Source organism: Phyllostomus discolor, chromosome 12 (genome assembly GCF_004126475.2).
Source record: "Phyllostomus discolor isolate MPI-MPIP mPhyDis1 chromosome 12, mPhyDis1.pri.v3, whole genome shotgun sequence".
NCBI classification, from domain to species: Eukaryota; Metazoa; Chordata; class Mammalia; order Chiroptera; family Phyllostomidae; genus Phyllostomus; species Phyllostomus discolor.
Window position 1 is genome coordinate 50,717,962 of NC_040914.2, and position 23,229 is coordinate 50,741,190.

The following is a 23,229-nucleotide window of genomic DNA, read 5'->3' on the forward strand; positions in this document are numbered from 1 at the left end:
CCAAAGACGTTCACCTCCTAATTCCCAGAACGTGTCACTCTGTTACCTTACAGAGCACAGGGACTCTGCAGATGTGACTAAGAACCTAGAGATGGAGAGATCTTCCTGCATTATACCAGGGGGCAGTGGGTGGGGGGGTCAGTGCAATTACAGGGGAACTGAAAAGCGGAAGAGGAAGGCAGGGGAGCAGAGAAGATGTGGTGATGGAGGCGGGGTCAGAGCGACACCATGTAGGCGGGACTCCACCCGCACTGGCGACTTTGGAGATGGAAGAAGGGCAGGTGCACCAGGGAACGCCGGGGGGGTGGGGGGCGTGGGGGCCTCTGGAAGCTGGAGCAGGCCAGGGAACGGGTTCTTCCCCAGAGGCCCCAGCAAGGAACGCAGCCCTGCTTGCTACTCCTTGGTTTCAGCCTGGTGAAACCCACGTCAGACTTCTGACTCACAGATGATGACAGATCTGCGTTGGTTTAAGCCACAAAATTTGTGGTAGTTCGTTACAGCACCCGTAGGAAGCTGGTACAGGGGGTATTCTCCAGAGCACCTCGCTCTGAATCTGGGAAACCCCACTTGTGAGCTGCGGCATGGGGCAAGTTGTTTAACCTCTCCAAGCTTCCACTTCCTCGTCTATAGAGTGAGAACAACAGCAGTGATTTTGTAAGGTTATTGAGATAATTAAATGAGGTAATTTGCATAAAGCTCTTTGCACAGTATCGAGCACATGTTAAGCACTTGTTATAGGTCAATTATCGTGGCCGTTATTAAAAGCTGTGGGGGCCAGCTGTGTTATCGCTCTCACTTTCTGCCCGGCCTTGGGAGGGGACCCCACGGCCCACCCCTCAGTACGTGACCTGCAGAGCCTTCCTGGGGTTGGCATGTGTCCCCGGCCCCATTGTCGGGCTTGGCTGTGGGACTTCCCGGCCCCCTGTGAGCGGACCTGAGCTGAGCCACATCCAGGGGGATGCTTTCAGAGCAGGTGCACACGTGGGCCCGGCCTCTGATTCCTTCCTCTCTGTGACAAGTATTTCCTATGGAAGGGCTGCTCCTTCCACCCGAGGCCTGGCTGAAGAGAGACATGGCGTCGAGCCCCAGCACACGCACAGTGAGATGTCAGTGTTCACGGTTGTGAGTCACTGAGATCTGGGGGTTGTGTGTTGTCATAGTGACATTGACAAACACGCGCCTCACAGAGACTGTCACAGAGTCTGCCAGTGCACATACATGCGCACACACCCTCCACCAGACTGTCTACAAGAACTACACTTCACTCACATGAGTACTCTGTGGCCTGGGGTCCCTCAACACAGTTCATCTAAACACAGACGGACTCTTGGCCCCACCTGAGCCAAGTAAATTCCCTTTCCAAGAAATCTGGAATTGCAGCTTAGAGGCAGCTAGAGACAAGCTCTGCTTGTGCCTAGAACTAAGGTGTTCAGGACGAGGGGGAACCTTAGGGACTGTGGCCTGATCATCCTGGCCTTGCGGCTGGAGCAGCAGCGAGGGGCTATCTGCAGGGACAGGAGGACGGAGACATGAGAGGAGAAGGCACGGCCGCCTGGGTCCGCAGTGGTTTTCTGTCTCCGGGACCAAGCCCACCCTGAGGCCCCTGGGCCATGATGTGGTTCAGCCTCCTCTCAACAACCCTCCGTCCTACTTCAGTGAGCTCACAATGGTCTCGGTAACCTTCAGCTGAAGGCATGTTGGCCAATAGGAAGTTCTAAGCTAAGGTCTTGCCACCAGGAGATACCAAAAAAAAAAAAGAAAGAAATTTGTTCTCACCGGTGACAATCCCCAAAGCCCCGAGGGATCGTTCTCCAGGTAACAGAGGACACAACCTCCCCTTGCCCGCCACCTGATGACCCCCGCCCCTGCAGTGCAGACACGTAAGTCTCCTCTTGCCACAGAACAGAGCTCCTCTGAGCCCATGAGTCGGAGAGGGAGAGGAAGATGCTTTCGGCACAGTTTGTTCACCAGCAGACAGACACATGAGTCCTGCTCTGTCACGGACACCGTGATGGCAGGGGGGACATGGAGAAGGCAGCCCCGTCCCGCGATGTACGAGCCTGCGGCTTAGCTGGAGATAACGGGGTGGAAGAGAAGCTCAAAGAAAAGGCCCCCGGTGGGAGTTTAAGCCCCCTCTCCGCACTAATTAACTGTGTGACCTCAGTAAGTCACTCAATCTGTCTGGCCTTCAACCTCCCCATCTACAGCAGGAGGGGCTCGATTAAATGATCCTTACAGGCTTTTCCAGGACGTCGGACCCACGCAGTCAGAAAAGGGAAACATTGGGATAACAGGAGGAAGGGGTGGGATGATGGGACTGCTGGGAGGGCTAGGGGACATGCTCAGAAGACCGAGAGCAGGGCAGCTCCCGGGGCCTGGAGAGCAGCAACGACACAATCTTCTCCCAGCGCCGCCGCTAGAACAAAGGAGCTCTTAAATACATTTTCTGCCTTAAAAAGCTAAAGATTCTGAGAGCCCCAGGAGAGCAGGGACAGAAGAGGGAAGGGTAACCTGACTGAAGTCCAACTAAGCAAGCCTGCCCTGGGCTGGGGACAGATCATTTTCAGATAATTAATTACCCAATATCCATTCAGGAATCATTTTCCAATCTCTTCTGCTAGGCCCTCCCTGCCCCTTGGGATTTTAAGCCCTCGAAGAACCAAATTAAAAAGCAAACACGAAAGCAATGGTTTCAGTTCACCAGGATCACGCAGCTTCTTCAGACTCAGTACATTTTCCCATGCAAATCACAAAGCAAAAGAAAAAAAAAAATCACTTGAGGCTGTGTCTACAAGGTACCTAAACATTTAGTGAATTAGATTAAGTTGGCGGAACAGGCTTGTCACTGTGGTTGAGGGAGGGGAGGTTTTGCCATATTAGTTTGACTGATCTGATGGACTGTCTTGGTCAAAAATAAGTCTTTTTATTAAATGTTGACAGATCATATAGCATACCCAAAAGAAAATCTATAAAAGCCACTTTTCATCTATGTAAACAGTAAAGTCAAGGTGGCGTATTGGAAATCTCTGAACAACACTTTGTCCACATAAAAAGGTGTAATTCTTCAGGTCAGAATACATTAGGAAAGAAAGCTTTCTTCTCAAGTAGAAAAAGACTGGGAGTCTAAATCACCCGGAGCAGGTGCGTCACCAGTATCACCACCATTTCACACGTCCTGCAGGGCAACAGCCCCAGGTGCTGACTGAGCACCACGCTACCTTCCATTTGTTACCGCATTTAATCTGACGGACAATTTGATAAGATATGGACTAAGATATGGACGGCTACCCCCATTGTGGGAAGAGGAAACTGTGGTTTAGGTGGTCTAGGGAGTTTCCCCAGCTTTATGCAGATACTAAATTTTCAGAGCAGAGATTTGAACTTCTGTCTGACTTCAAAGCCCATGGTTTTGGCCACCATGCTGGTGGCTACCTTCTAAGAGCATTTAAATATTTCTTCCCTTGCATTACCGGCACCTTTCTCCTGGGCTAACTTGAAATTTCTAGAACATCCTTTTCCACTTGCTCTGGGTCAAACACTGTTTCTTCCCCTCCGCTCCCAGAAATGCAGAGATTGCCTTTCAAAGCCCTGGCTTCAAAATCCCTTCACTCAGAGTGCCCTTGCCTTTCTGTTTGGCTCAAAGAGGCAGAGACCAATGGGGTTTCCCCGTCCTCACAGTCTGTTTTCCACGTGCACGTGGGATTCCTGCCTCTGCTTCGCAGTCTGTGTTCTCGGGAAGGAAAACTTTCACACAACAGTGCCTGACCCAGGATGCCCGCTGCTGCCTTATTTTATTTAACTCAGGCACCAGGGGGCTCTTTCTATGAGCACAATGATAAGATTTTCATTGCATTGTCATTGACTTTTGTCTTATATTTATGACCATGTCTTCAATTTCTCCTTTAATTTACAGAACAAGAGCTGCTTGAAAGGCACCAAGGTCAGCTACTCAGCGGACTGTCTCCTGCCACTTTCTGATTGCTTCTTGCCTTTTATTCATCCCAACTTCAATGTCTTCTTTGTGCAGGATGACCGAAACCCCAATCACAGCACATGAACAAATGGCTTCTAGTTAACCCTTTCCTGCAAGGAGAAGGGCTCCAGGGGGGTGTGTAGGACCCTTTATAGCACATGGGCTTTTTAAACTTTTTTTTTTTTGCCTTAAAGGGTATAACAGAAACTAATAAAAAAGAGTGAGCTGTCCACAACCTATTCAGCTATTCTAGTAAGTCACAAAGTTATTTTTGAGCAACTGCTTGCACAACCTGAATCGCTTTCTGTAAATTCTAGACCCCTATGTTCCACGAGGTATGTCCAGAAAGTATCCAGCCACGCACTATAAAAATAAAGACCTTTATTGAAGAAGGCTTTTATTGTACAAGAAACACTGCACACAGGACAATGATGCCTCGGTCCCCTTCAAAGTGGGCACCTTGGGACCTCACACAGTTCTCCCAACTGCGGCAGCACAATGTTCCTTCTGCTCTGGTAGCAGAAGCTGCAGAATGAATTTTGCCACAAGTTTTATGCCAAGACCCTGTGTCAGAATCTCAGACACAGTCGTTTTTGGAGCCCCCAGATCGGCTTCTAGTTCTCTGTCAGTCACTGATATTTGCTGATTGCAGCCCGTGCACGTTCAACGCCCTCGGGGGCTCTGCTTGTTGCAGGCCTTCTCGAAGGTGGATCACTCCCAACGGATTCTCGACCCTCTTCAAAGTGTCGGTGCCACGCTTTTACCTGAGCTGCACTCACTGCATCATCCCCAAAAGCTTCTGAAGCATCCAAATAGTTTCCATGAAGGAATGTTTAAGCTTAATGCAAAATTTCATGTAGATTCACTGTTCTACTCACCCAGTCATTTGGAATGTGACCGCTGTATAGTACACACGCTCACTCAACAGCATCCACTGTCCCCACTGACCAGTACAGTGAAGTCATCATTGTTCACACATGCGCATTTCAATTCACTCTCCTTGGCTGCCACGTGACATCCATGTCACACAAACTGTTATATTAACAATGGCTAGACTTTTTCCAGACCGACCTTGTATATCTCTTAGACAAGCATTACATATAATGGGGCTGAATTCCAGAATCAGACCCAGGATAGTGAGTAGGCAGCATGGAGTCAGCCAGGGAGAAGCAGACAGATCCATCCGTAGGACAGAGAGCCTGGTAAGAAGGGATTGGAGAGGTGGAGAGCAACATCTGGTTTTTCAGCTTCATCAACTAAAATACTCCTTCCCTGCTCATCACCTTTGGGAAGGTTGACTAACGCTGATGGTCCCTATGATTTAGATTCTACATTTCCCTGGGGCACTCTTTCTAGGGTGGCTAAGGAGGTACAAAAGACAACAAAAAATGTTCTTCTCCCACCCCCCCATCCCAAAGTTTGACCTCATCGGTCAGCTGCTGCTAAACGCAGCCATGGTGTCGAGGGGTGAACCCTAACATGGGAGGGTGGCCCTAATGCTGCCACTTCCTAGCAATGTGACGCATGGACAAGATGCTTCCGCCAAGCTTCAGTGTCGTCAGATGTACAATGAGATGGGAGGAGGCTGAGGACACTTTAGGTCTACTTCTGGATCCTACTGCACATCTGGCACTGCACTTACTTCCTCTTTTTCAACCCTGAGAGCAACACCATTTCACGGACAAGAAGGCCAAGGCTGAGAGAGATGCTCCAAGGTGGGTTCCCAAGCCCACGGCAGCAGGACCCCAACCAGGGTTCCCGAAGTCTCTGCAGAGCGCTGTCTTGGGCCATCATGAGCACTAAACAAGAGAGTGTGTGCGAAACTGCTCAGTAAGCTGAAGCACTCTTCACAAACGTAAATTGTAATTACTGGGTTTGGGTTTTTTTGAAGCGTATTTCAAATTTATCCCCACACAGATTCTTCCCTGTGGCCTAGGTACCCTCTCCCAGATGCTCCATGCACTTGAACACAGGACTTGGCCCAGAGAATTCCTTTGCCCAAACACTCTCCCTCATCTTATCTACCAGCTAATCTTTTTCCTTTTCCAAAGACTTTCTCAGTAATTACTTCTCAAACATTTTCTACCCCGGTCCTGCCTGCGAGATTGATTTACCACTTCTTCTGGATCCTAATGGTAACTGACATGCTATTGACCAAAGACCGCATTCACATCCACCCCAGAGCTCTGTGACTTCAAACACTCTTTCTTCTTGCTCACAAGTGTGAGAGTTGGCTGAGAGTTGACTGGTCTAGACTGGGCTCAGCTTCGAACTGCATTTTGGGTCCAGATCTGATCCAGGTATGTACAGCTAGAATCTACTCCACAGAAATAAACTCTTTCTCTAGTGGACAGAGCTACAGAGACAAATAGCAGCAAAGAATGCAGGATGAGGGATAGGTCAATAACTCAGTCTATTACACACACCTACTAAAGTGTTCATATAGGCATTTGTACAACTTTTCGCTGAGCACCTACTAGGTACCAGGCAATCATCTATGCTCTGTGGACAGAGCAGTAAGCAAGACCAGATAAAGTGCTGCCTGTCCGCACTGAACTACCATCCTGGGGGGAGGGCACAGACAGACAGGCAAGGAAGATGTGTGCAGCACCGTAAATACAATAAAACCTAGATATATGATGGAGTAACAAGAACAATGGTGGGAGCAAAGGGAGATGTCATTTCCTTAGAGTGGTAGGGAACAGCCTTTCCTAAGAAAAGGCTTCTGTACAGATACAAACAACAAAACAGTTGGTCTCACAAAACGGGTGGAGATCTGGCAACGAGCATTTCAGGCAGAGGAAGGTCTACCGTGTCTGAAAAACAGAGATTGGCATTTATGATGTACTGAGCATGATAACCTCTGTCCGTGTATTCATTTAAATAATTCTAGGAGACGTGTGTAATGGTTATCCCCACTTTTTCTTTTTTAATGAAAGCTCTACTTTTTTCTAAAGATTTTACTTATTTATTTTTAGAGAGGGAAGGGAGGGAGATAGAGGGAGAGAGAGAAACATCAATGTGAGGTTGCTGGGGGTCATGGCCTGCAACCCAGGCATGTACCCTGACTGGGAATCGAACCTGTGTCGCTTTGGTTCGCAGCCTGTGCTCAATCCACTGAGCTACGCCAGCCAGGGCTTGATTATCCCCATTTTCCAAATGGGAAAACAGAGGCACAAAGCTAAAAAGGGACAAAGCTGGGAATCGAGACCGGGGAGGCTAACCAAAGAGCTGGGTCTGGTGGTGCCCAGTGAGCCACACTGGTCCTCAGTTCCCTGCTGGCAGACCCTGCCTGAAGGGCCCTACGTCGCCCTTCTCCCCTGGCCCGGCTCCAGTGCAACCAGAGAGGTACACCCAGCCTCGCCAAAGCCCACGTTCTTCGCCAGTAAGGAGCTAGAACTGTCAGAGGGGCATTAAGAAAACCCCGTGCCTGAATCTACGCGCCAGACCTTCTACACAGAGAAAACACGGACACTTTCTTTTAATAATGCTACAGAGAAATAATGAAATGGTAGCATTACAAAAACATAATTAGGTCTTCAAAAAAAAAATCTCCACTGGAGTGCTATAAAAAGACCACAGGTGTTCGTCATTATTTTTTATTTAGCAGACAGTTTTAGCCATTGTTTGTGTTTTTTTCCCCCATTTATTAAGTTCTGGTATTTTAAGATGATTTGTGTATAATAATAACAATAATTTCCTGTTTGCCTGTCAGTTGTGAGCCGCTTTAATTACAGATATTCATTTTCACAAGTTAACTTGGTAAACACACTCATTTGTTATGTTCCCTATTCATTAAATCAGTTAGCACAGCTAGTAACGATGTTAAGTATCTTGCTGTCGGCCTTCAGCGATGGATCTGCATCGGTTTCCGATACGGCTTCTCCCAGACACAGAGCCAGGCTTCCCAGGAGCCCCTGCCCGTTGGACTGGAGATGCCGCCGTCCGTCTCTGCAAGGCCAGGGGTGCCAGGCCCAGGGGAGCCCTCCACTCCAGGCTTTGGGAGTCTCAGCCTAAAGCAGGGGTGTCACGCTCATTGTCACCGGGGGCCACATCAGCCTCGCCGTTGCCTTCAAAGGGCCGAATGTAACTTTAGGACTGAACACGTAACTACTCCTTAACAGTTGAGTGAGAGCTCGGCGCTGCCGCCAGGTGGAAACAAGGTGGAGGGCCAGATAAAACAAGGTGGAGGCCCGATTCAGCCCTAGGGCCTCGGGTTTGCCACCTGTGGTCAAACGCGTTCATTCAGACTAGAGTATCACACTTGGTAACCAGAGGTGAGATGTGGGATAAAGAGAGAGAGGGACTCCCTGATGAAGGGGAATTTGAGTAGCTGTGTGTGTAGCACATGCCTGGAACAGTCCTGTCCTTGAACAGCCCACACCCACCACCTGCCCTGCAGAAGGGGCGGGGGCCTACATGACCATGACCTTACCAGGTGACCCTGACCTCTGGCAGCAGAGGGCAGACGTCAGAGACCATCGGTCATCTTATGCCAGCACTGGAAGGAGGGATGTCAAGTTGGAGATATAATATAGAATTCAGAGAGTCGGGGCTGACTGTCTGAGCCGGGACAGCCCCGAACCACACACGTGACCTGCCTTATGAAAAGGTACGAAGGGATTAATAGAGCAGACACATCTCCGCAGTGAGCCTGCAACCAGGAAAGTAAAAGCAGCCAAAGAGAAGGTCACCTGAAGACTTAGCCGTTCCCAGAAAGCCAGGCTATTTGTTTCTTGGAGACTTCTGTGCCTCTGTGTAATAAACCAGTTACCTAGCTAATTTAGCAGGTCTCTGTTACTTACAAAAAACACCCTCTGATCAATAAATTTTTAATCATGGTGACTGGGATAATGGTGGTTCTGCTAAAAGTATCACATCTGATCAATCCCAATTTTTCCAGGAAGGCGCCACAGATACCGGTACCTGAGTCATTAGCTACCTGCTGATTAGATGTTTCATTCAAAAATTCCCTTTAAAAGCAAGTGAGGACCACCACTAGGCCGACACGCCGAATCAGGACTAAGGGAAATAAAAGCTTATCAGCTCCCAGTAGCTAAGTCACAGGGCTCAAGAGGAAGCAGTTTGTGTGGGATGTGAGTCAACATGGAATAACTTGTGTCAATGTGCTCCAGAGTGGCTATTTAAAACAGAATAAAATTTCAATGCACTGACCGTCGTCAACTCCCTTTCATTGCTCCGCCCTGTTGCTTTGGGGACCTCGCCAAGCTTCCCTAAGTGAGAAGGAAAAGCCCATTGGTTGTAGCTGGACGAGGATGAGACACCGAATGAGAAGAACTTTGCATGGAACCCTGGGATTGTTAGAAACATGCCACTTCACCACGCTGAGTTTAAGGTGCATTACCTAGGGGGAGGTGTCAGACTCTGATGGGTGCCATCAAATCGCCACAGGACAAAAGCCACATTGAACAAATCCAAACCATCTGGTGAGGATTCTTCAAAAGGCCCCGAAACCAGTCCCTACTACTTTCTCCATGATACAGGACGTCACTCCACTTTCCCTTGCCTAGTCTGCGGTTTCAGTTCCTCCCTGCTTGGCTCTCCTCTCTGCTCATTACACGCCCATCTTTTGGCTCCTCCTCTGGGTCTCAGTGGACCCTAAAGTCTCTCTCCTTCCAGAAGAAATCCCTCATCAATGCTAGAACTCAGGAGAGAGCTGAGGGTCTCACACTCCACCTTAGAGGTCAGGACAGGGCACCAGTTAAACCACAGGGTCATGGGGTGCAGGGTAGGCAGAGATGGAATTTTGCAGCAAGGTTCCCAGTGGAGGTGTGATGATGAGTTCATGTACATGGTTATAGTCTTAGAAAGGAAAGAAACCTGAGAGGAAGGGTGAACGTTTGGGTAGAGCAGAGGAGTAACGAGGGATTTCCCCTTGGAGACCTTCATCTTCCCTGTGAGGTAGAGGGGTCCTGGTGGTCCTCAGCTCGGAGAGAGCATGCCAGGCAGGAACAGAGTGGGAAATGTTTGGAGAGGGCAACGCCTACGTGGGTAGGGTACTTGATTTCATGAGCAAATGCAGTTGTTCGTGTGTTGGGGCTCGTCTGCCTACCCTGCATGCATTCTCCCTCCTCCGATAACAGCACCTGGGTTTAATTTGGAACACGCCCCGCCCCCCACAATGGATACAGTCTTACTGGGACTGTCCATCACCATGTCCCACCCTCTCCTGCCTAAGGGGCAGCAGGTGACCCAAGCTAGACCAGTCAGCGGTCTCTCCCTGGAACAGGAATCTAGAGGACATTAACACAAAGACTGGAAACTCTTGGTGCCCCTTCATTGTAACGGTGGCTCCCACAAGGCGCCACCCTTTAGCTCCTGCTCGCCAGAGGCAAAGAGCAAATCGGATGCCAGTCTTTCCTGAGGCGAGGTTCAAGTCTATCATTCACTTTATGAACCACCCCATAGCCTTCGTTTTTTTGCTTAAGTTGATCAGAACCAGGTTATGTTGCCTACAATTTAAAAACCCCAACCCAGGCGTGAATGGTATTACCAGTGTTAAAAAGTAAGACCAGGAGGAGAGAATTTAGAATAACAAAGCCAGGATTCAGAATAACAAAGCGGCTGCTATTCAGGTACCGGGTGGTGTGAGCGTGTTCCCCCAGCTCACAAGGCTGCACTGCTCACATCCGTGGAAGAGGCTGACTGGAAGCTGCTAAGATCTTTTTCTATCTTTACGGGAATTTTCCCCCACATCTCAAGCACTTCAAACAGTCTCTCATCTCTGTTCTCTGCCGTCCACCATCATTTGCCTCAACCACTGGGCTTAAAGAACTTGAAGCGAAGGGAAGAACAGAAACATCACAGATACATCTCACAGCCTTCATCACAAGATTTCCAAATCTTGCGTGGTAAGCCAGGTTTGTTAAGCACTATAGGTCTAATCTGATTTCATTATTTTTTCACTCTTTCATTTAGCATCTGCTCGGTACTTTTTGCACAAATTTTACTTTTTCAGAGGCTAAAAAAAGAAGTCAGGACACGATCTCTGGCCTTAAGAAGCTTGGAATTCAATTGATGATGTTCACGAAATCTCCAGGGAATATTTCCAGAAGGCTGGAATCATGTGCCCAGCATCTGACAGGTGCTGAGTATATAGTAAGTACTTAATAAATTCCCATGGACTGAATGAGAAACAACACATCTGGACATACTTTTGTACACTATAACCTTAAAAATTCAGAGTGATGAAAAGAAAATGAATATTTCTTTTTGCAGCTACTACGCATTTCTGCATAGAAGTTTTACATAGGTTTCAATTGTGAAAATATCACTCAAAATAAAATCACTTGAAGGGTGTTTAGTTGCACTTTAAAAAAGAATATTCCTAACTTAAGAAAAATTATTTCAAGAGTCTAATATGATTAAGAGAGATTTTTCTCTGCGTGGAAGTTTAATGACCTCTCTCTAGGGTACCCCTGGATTTGACACATCAAAACAGAACTCTGTCCAAAATCTTTGGCCTGCCCCTTGGATGCCAACGTGATAGAATCTGACGTGCAGCAGCATTACGCAAATGGAGTTGTTCAAGCCTCCGGCCCCTCGCCAGGCCTGTCAACACTCAGAGGTCTGAGTAGCACAGGGGACGCTTGTTTCAAGAGGCAAAGTTCACCCTGAAGATCACAGTCCATTAGGGGGTGACGAGAGCCTTCTGGCGCGGCCGAGGGGACGGGACTCCGGAAAACCTGCGCAGTGCACGCGAAAGAATTGAAATGCAGTGGGGGACAGACTGCCGTGGCAGGCAGCATAACCTTCTTGGTGTCTTTAGCAGTGTTAATGGATCTACTTATGGCACAGATGGTGGTTTTCAGAAAAGTCATTTTTTTCTCTAACAAATTCATGACTAAACTCAAAAGACCACTATCAACTTCATTATGCTTTCCAATTGACTTGCTTTAAGGGTTATTCTTCTATTATAGCTCTTAAGCTCCCATTTCTTTTTTTAAAGTACTTCTTTTAATACCAATTTTCACAGCACTAAGAAATTTAACACTCTTCAGTGGTTATATCAATGGCAAGGAACGGCTGGGGGCTGGAGAGCAGCATGAAAGACTGGTCATTTGTTACCTCCTCTACCGCAAGGTAGGGACCCGCATCCCAAGGGGTGACATCCCATTGCCACCGGGGATAGTGCGGGAGGGTTGGTGCCACAGCTCCTGGGGGGAAACATTCTTCCTCCCCACAACAGGAGAGCTAGGGCTCCCAGCGCGTGCCAGATTTCTCTCCTCAAACATGATTCTGCTACAGGCCTCTCCTACCCAACTGCTCCCAGTTAGCATTTTCAAGTGGCCGGCAGATCTAATGTGGGGCTGACCGCACAAACAACTCCATAAGCATTTCACAAACATCATCGCGAGCAACTGTAAACACAGAGATAAAACAGGGTTTGTGTAATGTGGGATCAGCCAGGGTTCTGGATCCGGAGCCAACCAAATGAATTTTTTTTTTTGAAGTCAGATAGACTTGGAGGGAGACCAGATTTCACAGGAATGAAGATGTTTACCGTAATATTATTTGTAAGAGCAAAAAAATTGGAATGAATTTCCCGGCAGTAGGGAAATAATTAAATATATCCACTCAGCGATTAAAAAGATCGGGAAGAATATGCACAAATGAGGAGAATCATTATAGTGTTAAGACGACGTATAAAATAGCTATAAACAATATGATGCAATTAGGTAAACACCTGATATACAGGAAAAGTACCAGTAGAAATACATTAAGATGATGGCAGGGAGGGGCGGGGAAAAATAGACAACTGTAATTGAACAATAAGATAATTTAAGTTAACAAAAAGAAATACATTAAGATGCCACCAGGAGCCATTCTCTGGTGGTGGAATTATACACGTCCTCACCCACTGTCATTTTACTATTTTCAGCCTTATTACATGTTTGTTTACATTCATAATGAGGACATTTTGATATTTTATCTCATGTGAAAAAAAAAAAGACAGTGATCGTTCACCCAGAGAGTTTAGTGATAGAAAATCTGTTTTCAGCGACTTGGATTTTGCTCAGAGGTCCCTACCCCATGGCTTGGGCACTGCTGGTAACATCACTGTCAGGACGCACTCTCGGCACCACAGGCACCGAAGCTGGTCAAAGCAAGGATCACGCGCTCCAACCCTTCCGCTCGGCGCAGGTGGAGAAACCGGGCGCAGACGTCCCCTACCTGCGACTTGGACAGACACTCCTTCCTTCAGCTTCCTCGCCTCTCAACCAGGGCCCTCCTTCCAAGGCAAATCCTTACCTGTGGTAGAAATCTGCAAGATTCAGAGGGGAAAAAAAGGAAAGTGGAGACCCCACGTAATCAGGCATAATCAAATTTTCTTCACCATATTTTGTCATCAGGTTCCAAAACAGTCCCAATCTCCGCTGCTTGGGGTAGCTTCAAGGGGGCACTGTGTCTTAATTCTTAATTGATACTCTCAGTTTATTCTCCTAACCAACAGGGCATCCAAAGCCCTTTAATTCTGAGGCCCACTCTTGGGTGTAAGGTGTTGGGTGCAAGTGACTGCCGTTGGGAGCCCTTCAATTCCCGTTGACTGAGAACACTCTGGAATCTGCCTTTGCCGTATCTCGCAATGGCCTGGGCGCCGTACAGTGTTCCGGGCATACAGGGAAACCCAGGGCGGGCTGCAGCATCCAGAACACAAACCTGCAACGGAACACTCTAAAATTGTTTCTGGCTTAAACGAATCCACTCTTGGTGAGGAAATAACATGTTGGAATATTTGAGGAAAATGAAAGTGCTTCTCAATAAAAGACTGAACTTTTTAAGATTTTATTTATTTTTAGAGAGAGGAGAAGAGAAGGATAAAGAGGAAGAGATATATCAACATGTCGTTGTCTCTCACACACCCCCCACTGGGAACCTGGCTGCAACCCAGGCATGTGCCCTGACTGGGAATCGAACCTGGGACCTTTTGGTTCACAGGCCGGCGTTCAATCCACTGAGCCACACCAGCCAGGGCAAAAAGACTGATTTTTTTGTGAAAAAGTTTTCTTCCTCTTTTCCTCAGAGACATTTCCCCTTTGGATAAAAGAGAGCAATTATTTTTTTTATTCAACCTGTCTTTAATTTTACCTCATGTGAGGAAAGAACAGCGATCGTGCACAAAGAGGTTTTAATGACAGTGAAAATGGTGTCGTGATTGATCATCGCACGGTGGGCATCCCCCGGGAGCGCCTGCAAATCGCCAGCATGGGAGACCCTCTCTCGGCACACGCCGGGGGCAGGCCTCGAGGGCCTGATGTCGGGGGTATTCCTCGAACAAAACACACGGGAACAGAGGGTCACAATTAGAGGCCCCTTTAGCGACGAGGAGAAAGAAAGACTCAGAATGCAGACGATGTGAGCACTTTTGAAGGTACTTCAAACTTTCCAACTCTCCTATTATTTCTCATATCCCGATTTTTAATGAGGAACACTGCTGACACACACACACAAAAAAAATCTGAATGAAAAATCAGGGGAGCCCTGAAAAGTCAGGCACATTTGAAAGGAGCGACACAGATCTGCAATTCGACGCTTTTCGTGAGCGCGACGTTAAACGGCAAGAAGAAAATTGTTCTTTGTCCCAGCACAATGTCTCGGCAGTGGGGGCTGAAGCAGAAGGGCGCATCACGTACCTTCTTGGAGGGTTTTACTTTCTTTCCACGGAGTTCCAGATTGACGTACGGGATGTGAACCGAAGAGCCAATTCGGCACCAACCGGAATCCCCAGTGTGGGGTACGCTGAAGAAGGAAACTTGCGTCGGTGCAAACAGCCCCATGGCGATACGGCCCGGCGGTGGAACCCGACAGGGAGGCAGTTCTCAGGCGAGGACCCCTCCAGCTACCCAGCTCCGCTCCGCTCCAGGCTCCTCCACATACTCCACCCACAGAAACACAGTCTTGAGGGAAAATAAGATGTCAGCGCCACCGCGCAGCTTAATTATACAGAAAGGAGTCCCCGCCCCTCACCCCTGATTGGTTTATCCTCATGCAAATGACGACTCCAAATCCTCACAGTGCGATATACAAAAAGCACTGTCCTGATTGGCCACAGTGGGACGCTCTGATTGGTTGGTGAAGATGTTAATGAGGCTATAGCTACACAGCTCTGATTGGACAGGGAAAGGCTCGGTCCTATTGGTTCAAACACAATTCCAGTAACTCCTTTATAAGGGTTGACTCCGCTGTGGAGACACACAGGGTAGTCAGTATATTAGTTTGGTGTAGGTGGTAGGTAGCTTAGTGTAGGCTTCTCCTTAAAGTGTGGTTTGCTTGAGAGGCCTCTGGTTTTAAATTAGAGCCCCGTTAGCCACCTAGAGCCCTTATTAGCAGGTATCTTCTTTCTGAGGATTGACAGGGTTACCTGATATTCACGCTCCAAACTTCCCAATAAATTGCTCACGGATACACACACAAGGTCTGGAGTGTTTACAGCACAGTAAGCCAAAGATTGGAGAGAAAAAAATCTATATGCCCAAAGATAGAGGGGATGTGATTCTTGTTGTATCATTCAGGGAGACGGGTTTAATAGAAACAGGAACATATTCTCTGAATCAAAAGAGTATACTTAGCACCACAGAAAGAAAGAGAAGTTAATTCTCTATTGCTATCCATAGCCCAATTCTATAATCCAAGGTGTGAAGTTAGGAAAAAATAACCAACCGTTCTTCCTCTCCCACACCCCTTCGTCCTTAACCTTGCTTCCATCAGCTCCTCTCTCCCCGTCTATTCAGAGATGTTGAAGCCCCGCATATAACACGGCATGGCGGGAGGCAGAAGAGGGCAGCAGAGATGCTTCTGCACTGGGAGCTGGACTGTCTCCACAAGAATAGCATCAGAAACAAGGTGGAAAACATGGAAAACAGAAAGTGCTGGGAGCCATGGAAGGTGTTGGAGAAAGGGTCATTTTCACTTCATACGCTACTCAAAATATTGAATATAATCTGTAACTCTTGAAATGTTTAGATCGGACTGCAAGACGATTTGTAAAACAGAGGAATATACTACAGATTCCAGGCAATAGGACTGATTTGTTTTCAAAGTTCATATAACATGCATGCAAGCACACGTGTGTATGCATGTCCACATACACATATGTCCTTCTCTTCCAATGAAATCTATATCACAATGGAGGTGAGCACAAAATGTTAGACATGGAAGCGTGAGATACCATAGTGTTGGAGTCTCGGGAAATAAAGGAGCTCAAAGAGAGGCAAAAGCATCAGTCAGAACTCAGGGTTTAGAAATAATTTGAAGCATTTCCCTAATCTGAACTGATAAGAATTAACTCCTGGACGGTGTCAGGGATTTCAGTATTTACTTTGAAATAATTGTTTAAGAGCTCACTTTGGCTACCTCAGCAACAGCTTCCCAAAAGTGACACGCTGGTCTCAGTGATTCACCATCCATTTGGCTCCACTTCCCGGTCTTAAGACTAGGAATGCGATAATGACATTTCTTGAAAGACTGCAATAGAGAGAGGGCATTAAAATAGCTCAGATGGTCTGCCTGGAACATTCTCTCAGGCCAGGAGGAAGTCCTATGGATCTGATATGTAGCTGAAGCGGTGAATGTGCTCAGGGATGGGTCCTGTTCAACGAACCCCTTTATTTCTGTGATAAATATTTCCCTACACGACCTAAACAAATTTTCAGGCTTGGGGAGAAAAGCCTTTCCTCAAATCTCATTTTGCAGGTAGATATCTTAAAAAGACAGGCTAGTATATATATCTTGATACTGTGGAGTCTCAAGTGCCTAATATTTCTGAGTGTGTGCTTTTAAAATGTAAGAGCATAGAAGTTCTTAGGAGGAGCACTGCCTTGATGGCATAGAACTGGCTAAGGAACTCGTCATTATTTGGGGGGAGACTTTTACACACGAACTATCTTGGTAATGCAAGTTCTAGAATAGCCATTGTCATGAGTACTACACAGGAAGATGTGTTTTCCAGAACTTAACCGCTACTGGAAACCTCAGAGGTACAAAGTAGGCGTTTTACTGAGACATCCTCTCTTCCCACGTCTAGAAACTTCCCGCCGCAAGAAAAGTCCTGATTCTGCAGGAAATATTCATCAAAATACATTCACCCAAGATTTATGATGTCCCTACTAGGACTTCAATGGAATCCGAGGGAGGACCCAAAAAAAACCAGAATTTATTTATTTATTTATTTTAAGATTTTATTTATTTATTTTTAGAGAGGGAAGGGAGGGAGAAAGAGAGAGAGAGAAACATCAATGTGCGGTTGCTGGGGGCCATGGCCTGCAACCCAGGTATGTGGCCTGACTGGGAATCAAACCTATGACACTTTGGTTCACAGCTCGTGCTCAATCCACTGAGCTACACCAGCCAGGGCTCAGAATTTATTTATAAAAATTGTGCATTTACTCTTAATATTTAAACTTCATTCGCCTTCAAAGTACTCTCCATTTGATGTAATACACCTATCGAGACATTTTTTCCACCACTCAGAATGGTTTTTGAACTTGCTAATGTTGATGCCTTTTAGTGCTTCTGCCATTTTTTTTGTTTCATCTCTTCCACATGGGCAAAACATTTCCCTTTGAAGACTTTTTTCATCCCAGGAAACAAAAAAAAGTCACTTGGGGAGAAATGGGGTGAATAGGGAGGGTGGACTATGGAGGTCACGCCGTTTTTGGTCAAAAACAGCTGAACACTCAGCGTGGTACAGGCAGGTGCACACAGAAATCACCCATCATGAAATGGGCAAATGCACTGAAAGAGTCTTCAAAAATAAACTCACGGAAGCCTAGTGCAGCCTCTCACAACAACAGCAGCTAGTGCACTAACACAGATGGGTTCCTAGAACACTCACCAAGCAGGAGAAGCCTGTACTATGAGGGGTCCACTCTACAGAAGATAATTCCAGTTTTTTGGGTGATCCCCCTTCATACATGCCACAATATGAGGGAGCCAAGATCATAATGTTTCGAAAGGCAGCACAACAAAACTATAATTGAAATGTGATCTCTGAGACTATAAATCATAACTAATAACCATAGGTATCGAGCGTCTGCTCTAAGGGGGAGTGGAGTCCCGCATCACTCTCTCTCCCCACAGCCTCTCTGCCCTCAGGGGCTGGCACAGGTGATCATTCCCACTACGTTGAAAATCCTCTCTTGCTCCAACGACACCATGAAGATTTTCCTCCACCCTCAATGGCTGCTGTTTCTCAATTGTTTTCCCCAGAGCCATCTCTGAATACTGATGTTTCATGCACTTGAAGTTTCAGGGCTTTCTCCTCTTCATAGGTGATTTTTATTTCCTAGTCTCACAGCTCTAAATATCCTCTATATCCGTCCCCCCCACCCCCCCGCAATCAGCTTTGGCCTTAGCTCCTTCCATCTGGCCTCCCTACATCCTCTCCCTGGGTTTCTTCTCCACTGTGCATCCAGAGTGATCTTATAAACACTCCCATCGGATCTAGTCACTCGCTGGCTTCAAAGATGATGATGGTTTCCCATTGTACTTGGAGCAAAACCTAAATCATATCTTCCGGGACCTTCACAATCTAGCCCCTGCCTCAGTTCACTTCTCACTGCTCTCTCTTTTGCCCACAACACTCTGGGTCTCCTTGCTCTCTGGAGATGCCAAGCTCCTGCCTAGCTTAGGGTCCTGGGTCGATGTTCCCTCTGCCTGCAGGTCCATCCAGGGCAGGCCCGTTGTCATTCATGTCTCTGCTCCCATGTCCCCTTTTCAGAGAGACGTCCCAGGATATTCAGTCTTCAGCAGTCCTGCCCTCTCTGCAACACAGCCTGAAATCCTGATTTCTTTCCTTGCTTTTGTCTGTCTTCCTACACCAGGGTGGAAGCTTTTGTCTGCCACGGGCACCGTGGTAACCTCAGCCGTTGGAATAATGCCAGGCACACAGCAGATGCTCAAAAATGCCTCTGGAATGAGCGCACGCTCTATGCGGAGCACCACGCTAGGTGGTTTCCAGCTCCGAGGAAAGCGTGGCTGTTGACCTTTTCCACACTGACCCTCCACTCCCCATCTAGACGGTGGCTCACCGAAGATCACTCAGCTAATTAGGGAGCTGGCTGCCTACTCGGGGGGGCCGAAGAGTGAGGAATGAGGACTCACGGCTAATTGTTTCAGTTGAAACATCTAAAGTCACGACCAGCTGCCACATCCAGAAACTCAAATAATTAGGTCACGCGTTTGGCCCAAATTTCCTACCTTCCTGGATTCACCTTCAAAGGTACTTATAACTAGAGGCCAGCAGAAGCTTGCTTTATAAAAAATAAAATAAAATAAAATAAAAGACATCTAGCATAGCACAAAATCGTGACTAGAAGCATTCTCATCTAAATCCCAAAAATGCGAACATATTGGCCTCCTGCTAAAGAGACAAATTTAATCGGAGAATTTGAAAAGAGATTTTGTTGATATCGAAGTTACCAAATTACAGCTTAGTCTTATGACATTATTTCTATCAGAAGTCAAACTTCAGAACCTCTTTGTGGGTGAGACTATTTTTGGCATCCTTTTGATAGGCTAGGCATGCTGGATGTTCAAGGCCTAGTAGGAGGCATATATATATATATATATATATATATATCATTCTATATTACTTATAGCATGTTTTACTATGATAGAGTACACTTTTATCAAAGTCACAAAGAAAGTTCAGAATTTAAAATTCCAGGCACTCTGCCCCTAAAGCCAGGGTATTGTTTCCTACTGAATAAGTTAATTGCTTGAATTCAAAAATTGGATGTCTAACCATAATTTGTTACGGAACATTCCATTTTAATCATGGAGGTACTTCTCAGCCATACCCACGTTCTATGGGAATGTTCAGGGATGAGAAAGATCTCCAAAGAAGCAACATCAAAACTGAGGTGGGGGCGGGGGGGGGGGGGGAAGACTTTGAACACATTTGTAGCGCTAATTTGTGTGGCTCTTCCCCAGCAGGCATTCTATTAATAAGAGTTAGAGGAGGAAAATCGAGTTGTAACGATGAGGCGTATTAGATCTAGAAGCTGGGAATGAATCAGATATTCAAACATTGTGGACCTGCCTTAGATAATTGTGTCTTTTCCCCATTGTCATCCAGGCCCATGCCCTTAACTAGAGGAACAGGAATTGATTATGAGGGAAAGAGGGGAATAAGCATTGCTAAGAGTCACTTAAGACAGAGTCAGGAGGCTGCCGGGATCTATGCACGTCTGCCTCAGTTCTGCGAGGTGTTACCAACTTGCTAAACCTGTTGCTGTCCCTGGCTCAAGGCCCACCTGTAAACATCCCAGAACTATACACATTCTGCAACAACCTACACGGACATATATGGACTTCACTTCCTTCCTTGTAGTTTTCACCCCCCCTCATTTGCATACTGGAACCAACCCATCCCCGTTAAGCTAGTGGGCAATCCTTCATTTGCATGAAACAGTTACATCTTGTGGTTTTCGCCTTTATAAACCCTGCCTTCCTATGTTATCTCCAGAGTCCAGCTTGGGTTGCGACCCGAATCGTGTCTCTCAGACTCGAATCCTTTGAGACCCCAGAGTAAACCTTTAGTTTGTTTTACAGCCTCAAATCTTTATTAGTTGACAGGACCAATGGACCAACACCCACACCTCCCATCCTTGGGGCGCACCTTTCTGGAAGGCGTTCCCTTTGCTTTTTAGGAGGCCCTGGCAGGATCGAACCTCCATGGCCCAAGCAGCAACCTCAGTCACATGCTCTTCCATTGAAACGTTCTGCTTCCTTGGTGCATTTCCCTGGGCCCTCGCTCCACCTTTCTGGGAGTACCTGCCTCCAGGTCTTCATCTCAGGTGTTCCTGGTGATGTAATTAAGACACTATTCATTGGGCTTTATATTCTGGACTTAAAATGCTCACTTCTTCCCTTGGATGGAATACCTAACACCTTATAATTTCCAAAGAAATGTCATAGGCATACCACATTGGGACCTCTCAAAAACCCTCAGGCTTGTTAATGGAGAGAAGGTTACTTTTCTCATTTGGGCCGTGGAGGTGCGGAGGTGGAAAGAGGATCAGCCAGGATCACGGGGGCTGTGGACCACACGGCTGGACACCCTCACCCACCCGGGCCTGACAGCGCCCAGTGCACTTGGACTTCCCTTGAGCCGCCCACAGCGCCACCGCCTTCCATGTCTGTCCAGCCCCTCCTCCTGCTGTCCAGCCCCAGCTGCTCCAGCCTCACCGACTCCAGGAAGCCTACCCTGAGCCCCCACTGACGTTCTTAAGGGAGGGACCCAGTCCAAACCACTGTTGGTTAAACCGCTCTGTTACTGCCACAACGTCAGCGCCTAGTTCATAGTAAGTCCTGCGCGTCCGTTCCTTCAGTAAACAGGGAGAGTGGTGAATCAAGTAATGAATGACTCACCCTTACAGAGCATCTCTCACCCCGCTCTGATGAACTGCTCACCTGTCTGCCTCCCTAGGAGTCTGCAAGCCCCCTGAGGAACAAGTTAGTCACCTTCGGAGCCTCGTGCCTGGAACAGTGTCACACACAATTCAGTACTTGATAGTATTTCATGAATGAATGAATGAATGATGGATGGATGGATGGAACTTTACTTTCCTAGTAATAATATAGCACTAGGCGTAGGAGAGGATGGCTAAGGAGTCATCTCAAAGGCAACTCTGGAGTCATGTCTCAGATGAACCAAGTCCACAGACAAACAAAAATCTAGCCCAAGTGTTTCCTGGGTAATGGTTGATGATCTAAATCCAACTATTGAAGTCTAATATTAAAAACACCCCAGGATTGTTGATAACAAGGTATGCCTACTAGTTGTTGCCACAAGATGATGAGTTTTTTTTTTCACCGAATGTATTGTAACTGCCCTGGCTGGTGTAGTTCAGTGGATTGAGCACAGGCTGCGAACCAAAGCATCGTAGATTCGATTCCCAGTCAGGGCACATGCTTGGGTTGCAGGCCACGGCCCCCAGCAACCGCACATTGATGTTTCTCTTTCTCTCTCTCTCTTTCCCTCTCCCTTCCCTCTCCAAAAATAAATAAATAAAACCTTTTTTAAAAAAGAATGTATTGTAACCATTGACAGGTTTTATAACATTGGTGTGCTCTGGGTTTCTCATTGATGTAATAATAATAATAATAATAATAATAATAATAATAGTTGCATATATCAAGCACTGGCTTAGGGCCAGAGCTGCCATGTTGCCTTGTAGCCTCTGTGACTGGTGCCCCCTGGAGTTGTGTGGCTCACAGTCTACATGGCTATACTTGGCAGCCCTACGTTGTGCTAAGGACTCCATGTGTATTATCTCATTTAATCCCCCCAAAAGCCCTGAAAAACATAGAATTCGGGTTTCAATTACAAATAAAGAAACAGGTGTAGAGGCAAAGTGATTTCCTCAACATCCCCCAGCCATAAGCTATGGAGCCAGCATTTGCATTTGTGGTGTGTGGCTCTGAGGCCCCCATTATGGACCTCAGGCAACACTTGGCAGTGTTATTGCAAAGTTATAATAAACTCTTAGCTATGGAGGAAACTTTTTTATAAAGATTGTATTTATTTTTAGAGAGAGGAAAAGGGAGGGAGAAAGAGAGGGAAAGACATATGAATGTGTAGTTGCCTCTCAAGCGCCCCCTATTGAGGACCTGCCCCGAAACCCAGGCAAGTGCCCTGACTGGGAATCAAACCGGCAACCTTTTGGTTCACAGGCCGGCACTCAATCCACTGAGCCACACCAGTCAGGGCATTGGAGGAAACATTTTTGCAAAGGTAAAGGCAGGATATTTTTTTTAAATCATTGTTTATCTCTACTTCTCCTTGATGGTCAACCCCCAACAGAAAATCCTGAGAGGTTTTGTAAATAACTTGGGGAAATTTCTAAGCTGTCTGTACAAGTTCATACTTTATAATGTGAACATCAACAATATCTAAGCGAAGTAGAATAAATCCCAACCATTACGGATGTTCCTTATCAATAGTGATAAATATAGAATGAGTCAGAGCAAAGGGGAGAAAGAGCTAGAATCTGCTGAATAGCGAGTCACAGAATTTCCTCCCTTGAAAAAAGTCCTGGAGACTGTATTGGAAAAACCCTCAAAGGCACAAACTCAGCAGCAGCCCAGCTGCTGAGAGGGATGTATTCTCAGGGCCCCGAGCTGGAAACAACCAATTTCCCTCCAAGTTTAGTGAGAGTGGGTCCAAGATGCTCATTTTCCTGGGAGAACGCTCTGTTTTCAGCAGTCAGCATGAATCGTGACTCCATAAA

The 23,229-nt window shown here is 46.9% G+C and overlaps 1 long non-coding RNA gene across 2 annotated transcripts in view; it reads right to left on the reverse strand.

Annotated features, from left to right (window-relative positions):
- Positions 1 to 16,778, reverse strand: part of LOC118497474 — a 31,968-nt gene extending 15,190 nt beyond the window's left edge. The window contains exons 1-2 of one of the 2 annotated variants that reach the window (XR_004899997.1): positions 16,340 to 16,778; positions 13,169 to 13,259 (exon numbers count right to left, since the gene is read on the reverse strand). This is a non-coding gene — a long non-coding RNA (uncharacterized LOC118497474). Of the gene's footprint in view, positions 1 to 13,168; positions 13,866 to 16,339 lie in introns of those variants that run through there. The other variant, XR_004899996.1, reaches the window with a different exon arrangement.
- Positions 16,779 to 23,229: the final 6,451 nt, after the last annotated feature.